General features: G+C 37.5%; 1 long non-coding RNA gene across 1 annotated transcript; it reads left to right on the forward strand.

The window, feature by feature from the left end:
- The first annotated feature begins 3,101 nt into the window (after positions 1-3,101).
- On the forward strand, positions 3,102-5,783 carry LOC311351152. Its single transcript, XR_014636716.1, has 3 exons — positions 3,102-3,222; positions 4,727-5,050; positions 5,227-5,783. It is a non-coding gene; the product is annotated as an uncharacterized lncRNA (long non-coding RNA).
- Positions 5,784-6,088: the final 305 nt, after the last annotated feature.

The following is a 6,088-nucleotide window of genomic DNA, read 5'->3' on the forward strand; positions in this document are numbered from 1 at the left end:
TGGTTTAGGTGCAGACATTAAATAACAATCGATGATGAACAAACGATTATAATAGCAAACATATTGGCCTACTCTCTAAGGATGTCACTAGGAAAAAACTTGAATTTTAAGTCTTGACTGGTTTACTTGCAACAGTGTAGGCCTACTCTGTCACATTTTCTTCAATGTCGTCATTACGGATCCATTTAGGAAATTAGGATTTTCCTTAAAATTAGATGTTTTTTAGCGCGCTGGCCCTTCCAGAACATCTCATCTCCACATCTATCCCATAATAATGAAATGTACTGTTGAGAGTGTATATGGAGTGTATGTAGAAAGTGCAGTTGAGCAGCTTTCCATAGTGTCTGGTCAGCTGTTTTGGTGTGGTTCTGACCCTACGGTCATTCATCCTAATACCTGGACATGTCACACACCTATCGCTCAAGAGGATCAACCAATGCACTGGCCTGTCTGTCTGTCTGTCTCTGTGTGTGTGTGTGTGTGTGTGTGTGTGTGTGTGTGTGTGTGTGTGTGTGTGTGTGTGTGTGTGTGTGTGTGTGTGTGTGTGCGTGTGTGTGTGTGTGTGTGTGTGTGTGTGTGTGTGAGAGAGAGAGAGAGAGAGAGAACCATAACCATTATAGTGACCATTATAAAATAAGATATTGTATTGACGTTAATTTCTGTGTTTTATTCTTATAATTTTACCTATATTGGTATTGTTAATATACTAAATACACGTCCATTTTTGCTGTGATGGCCACACCTAATGACCCAGGAGAGAGAGAGAGAGAGAGAGAGAGAGAGAGAGAGAGAGAGAGAGAGAGAGAAAGAAAGAAAGAAAGAAAGAAAGAAAGAAAGAGAGGGAGAGAGAGGAAGTGAGTATTGTATACACAATATCCCAAATATCCAGAGTCCCCTGCTCTCCCGGATGGAAAGAACCCTTACGCAGTTTCAATGCCATACTCAGACACAAGTCATCCTGACCAGTGGTTCCTGGAGGGAGTCCGTCAACTTGGAATATGGTTTTAGTATTAATCATTAATACAACCAGTGTGCGAAATACGGGGGGGTCAGCTGGGCCCCCCCCCGATTAACCCATGAGACCCCCTGAAAGCCTCAAAAGCAAAATTTGAAGGGGGTCTCAAATTTCGTCCAAAAAAATATATATACATATATTTTATTGTCACTAATGGTCATTTAAAGCCAGCCAGTCCTGTGCGCGTATGCAAATTGGCCATGTGCGCCAAACAGAAGAAGGGCCCTATCTTGACTTTCTACACCGACGCATGTGTCGTTGCTAGTTTACACCCGGCGCAAAGCTGATTTCCCCCCGCAGCAACCAGGCACCACTACACTTGCGCCTGGAGAGGCGTGTCGACGAAAAGCAGGGGCGTGTTCCGGCGCAAATGATGTGTGTTGCAAAATTCAAATGACATTTCAATCCGCAAAACACTTTGCAAATCGTTTTGCAAAACGTATCAGCCAATCGCGTCTGGGCGGGAACTACGTCACTTGCTCGTCAGACCAGCTGATCATCCACGCACGTTGCAATTTATTTATTTATTTATCCCGCAGCAGCTGCCAGACCGTCTTTTCCGCCATTTTCAGTTATAATTACGTAAACTCAGTCAAACCATAGACCTATTAAGAGTCAAATCTGGCACAATGGTAGGCATAGAAAATAAATTGCAACGTGCGTGGATGATCAGCTGGTCTGACGAGCAAGTGACGTAAGTTCCCCCCCAGACGCGATTGGCTGATACGTTTTGCAAAACGTTTTGCAAAACGATTTGCAAAGTGTTTTGCGGATTGAAATGTCATTTGAATTTTGCAACACACGGAGCGTGGCGAAGTGCATTGCAATCACGGGGATGCTATAGCTTTTCAATTTGAATAAAGGAACTCAAAAAATTGGACAAAATGTTATTCTATTTTTATTGTTATAACTTTTGCAAATTTTATTGAGGATTTCATTGTCACTTTGCATATTAAAATACACTTTGAATAACGTATTTACAAATTACATTATTAAATTGCATAATGAATTGTCAATTGCACAATGTAATGACTTATTGAATTGCAAATTGCAAATTGCATTGCCATTTGAATTTTACTACATATATGCTTCCATAGCAGTGCCTTCCGGTTCGCTGCAGCCTTTGACTGGAACACCTTACAAAACACACTTAAACTTTCTGTCTTCACCTCTCTCTCCGTTTTCAAACAAAATTTACTACAAATTACAGTTGACTCCTGCACTTGCTAACAGGCTTCTTGTCATGCTCCATTGATTAATTGCTCTGTATTGTATTGTATTTTATTGATTATATCGTATGTACTGTATTATATAGAATTGTTCTGTGTAATTTATTAACCTTGTTTCACTTTTAGCACTCCCCTCCCCCTTCCCCTTCAGGCTGCACTTGAAAATAAGAATTTTGTTCTTAATTTGCTTGCCTGGTTAAATAAAGGTTAATAATAATTCTATTTATCTATCCATCCATCTATCTGTCTATGCCTGTCTGTCGGTCTGTAATAGAAATAGGCTACAAATTAAACATTGCCGTTTTTTTTTATTATTGTAAAGAGACAATGCCCTCTAGTGGCAGACAGGAAATATTTTGAATTAAATACTGTGTACCAAGTTGTCTTGTTTGAATTTTTTTTTTTTTTTCTTACCGTTTTCTCTTATCCTCCTTGTGTGGGAAGGCATGCTGTCAAGTGTCCAGGGCCAGAGCCCCCTCAGCTGTGTTTTAATACTGGTGATGTTGTTTAATTGAACAGCCCATTTCACTTGTAATGGGCTGAAATGGAAGGACTTTCTGTTTAGGGATGTATCTTTAATATAATTATAATATAATAACAGACTAAACACATTTTATATTATTAATTGATAAATACAAAATTAATCACATATATCATTGAAATGTGTTCGATTTGTTTTATGTTTGCGTTACTCTCCAACCAGAAAGAAATGAAAGAAAGAACGAACGAAAGAAAGAAGAGGCAGTTTTTCCACCACAGGAACATAAATAAACCTCCCGTGACCCGTCACACAGGCGTGCACGCGCCTGCATCTCAGCTTTGCGTGATATGAAAGATCAGTTGGGGCAGTAAATCATCTCAGGCAGTTGGGGAGCGCGATGGAGCGGGTGATGTGTTCGACAATATTCTGGTTCAATGGACGCCGATTGGTGTGGTTAGTGGCGTTATGTCACTGTGTGGTCTCTTTCCATGAAAAAGGTCGGTTGGACTTTGCTTTTTTTAATTTGGGGACGTTATCTCCTCAACCATCTCCATATTTAAGCATTAGTAGGCCTAGTTACAGATTAAGCATTTTATCAGGTCTATTAGTTATTCATGATGTAGGCCTAGGTAGGCTATTATTTATGCTATAACCGCTTTATTCATTTTAAATATGTCTGTCAGATGTAGGCTACCTTAGCCTTGATAGCCTAGTATGTTTTTTGTGTAAGTAAGAGAGTATGCTTTCAGTCTACTTTTTAATGTAGGCTACTCATCAGAGATAGACTAAACAAAATTATACTTGGGCTATACTGACACGTATACAGCAAAGTATATAAGTATATTTAGCCTTTATTTTGATCTAGAAATAAGTGAGTTTCAAGTAAATGAATAATATCAAAATAGTTACCAAATAGCACTGTAAGTAGGCCTATGACGTAAAAGTAGCCTGTACTTGCAGTATAGAAACTATTATCTAGTAGTTTAGGCCTACTTAGAGTAGGGTATTACTTAGAAATGTAGGCCTACTTTCATAAACTCAAAACCGCATGAGCTACAATATATCACTCTTAACTCTAGCTATCAGCATAAGTTCACTTGTAGTATTGTTAACAGTAGGCTATAGTTTCAGTACAAAATAAAACAAAAAAAGTATACTGCTAGAACATTGATATTAGGCTACTTACTCCATAAATTACACTTGGGAAATATAGTTGAATTTAAAATTAAAATTAGCTTTCCTTGGTTTTGTTGTGATGCTCGTGGTACTAAAACACATTCAGAATATAAACATATAGGCTATTCAGAACTATTTCTGAAAAAATATTTTCAGAATCATACGTTTATTCGTCTACCCGTAGAAAAAATAAGTAGCCTATACTTGAAGTTCATTTTATTAAGTAAACTTTAGCAAAGTTCAAGATTACTTTAGTATTAGTAGCCTAGTACACATGTTACTAGTATATACTGTACAGTATACTACGCGGTTACTATTTAGGTATTAAACTTGAAATATACCCCTAGCAGCACTTTAAGTAGATAACTAAGTTAACTAATTTTAAAAATCCCATACTCAGTATTAAGAACATATTGGTTTGCTGTCCAACAAATATTCTCAGATGACAAAATATATAGCGCATAATATGTTGCACAAGCACAACAACACAGCCGAGTATACTAAACTTTTCTTAAGTTTTTCTTCCAACAAAAGATTACTTGAAGGCCAAATATACATAGAATTACAAGCTAAGTGTACTTCAGTATAATATTATGAAGAATTGATCTTATATCTTATAGCTACAGTACATAAAAGTAGACTGAAAGCACACTCTTATTTTAGCTTAAAATAAGTAAAGGCTAATAGGACACTTGAGTTAACATACTTTTTGTTTAAAAAAAAAAACGTTTAGGTTGATTGTTTATTTGAATCTGAAAATAAACAAATAAAAAATATATTATTTATTTTCTTCCAAACTATTTTTCCCTCAAATATTTGTCTTAGCCATTGTTAATGTGCGCAACGAACGGAAAACATTGGAGGGATTCCTGGGGATGCCGCTGTTACTCACCTGTAATGCAACGTATGTATACGAGTTGTGCCATCACGTGGAGGTCAACTGGCACCAAAACAACAGTTGGCTCACAGATCCGAGCAGGTACCTTACCACTGTGAATGAGACCATCTTGGACAACATGAGTCGACGTCGGCAGGTCACCACCAAGATTCTCAGTCTTATCCACAAGGACACTGGGTATTTTCAGTGCCTCGCGGAATGTGAGAACAAAGAGCAGTCAAGAGGGCATTACATCGAAGTCATTGTAAAAGGTGATTATTTGGGGGTGAAAACATTAAGGTCTAATAATGTCAGAAGCTTGCATCCATGTATTTATCCTGTATTTAATTGTTTCTGCAAAACAGAAAATATTTTTGCTCCATTTCCATTTGGAAATTTATTCAAGAACTAACCAAGAATAAATAACTGTTGTTCTTTTCTGTTACAGATCTATCACACAGACATAGCCTATCTCCAACTTTATGGCTAGCTGTTTGAATTGTGCTCAGGCAACAATTCACTTTTAGAATTATTGTCTATCAATATGTCGCTATTTCTTATTTTTCAGACATTGTTTTTCTAACCAAATACATACTCTGTCTTGATGCAATATTAATTAATGTCATTTGTGAGTATCAGTTTGTAACAAGATGTTGTCTTGTTGGTTTACTGTTTGATCTTGTTTCCTCTAAACTCACTGTTTGGTTGAACCAGAGCTGTGGTTGAAGATAGTTGGGGGTCTATATCAGGAAACAATATTTCACAACTAAACCGGATGTTAAAGCTCATTTGTACAACAAGAACACTGTTCACAAGAAAATCTCACTCTTACACATTGTCTAAGTCCTACTCTTAGTACTTATCACTTTAGCAGATGCTTTCATCCAAAGTGAATTTTTATTTTTAGCTGCATGTTGCTGTGTAGGTAAGATTTGAGAGTTGAAGTTCAGAATAGAGCAGAAAGAGAAAAGAATGATGACAATAAAAACATCCCCTCTCTCTCTGCTCAAGAGTTTTTCCGCCATTGAGAATGTGTTAGTCTAAAATCTAAATGGGCTCATACAGAGGCTGGTGCAGTCAACTCAAAACTTATATTCCCACAGTGCATTCCACTCACTCACTAGCTGACTGATGGCTGTGGCATTTCTAACAAATTACACTCAACTTCTCTCAAGCTCTTTTACAGGGCACTTTTACAGTGGGGTCTTTGCTCAAGGGTGCATACAGGAAGGCTGCTGCAGACAATATGTTTGACCCACAACCTTTAAGAGTGATATGTATACTGTTGTGGTCCATCCGCACACCCCTGT

This window comes from Micromesistius poutassou (genome assembly GCF_964030765.1).
Source record: "Micromesistius poutassou genome assembly, chromosome: 8".
In the NCBI taxonomy this organism is placed as follows: Eukaryota; Metazoa; Chordata; class Actinopteri; order Gadiformes; family Gadidae; genus Micromesistius; species Micromesistius poutassou.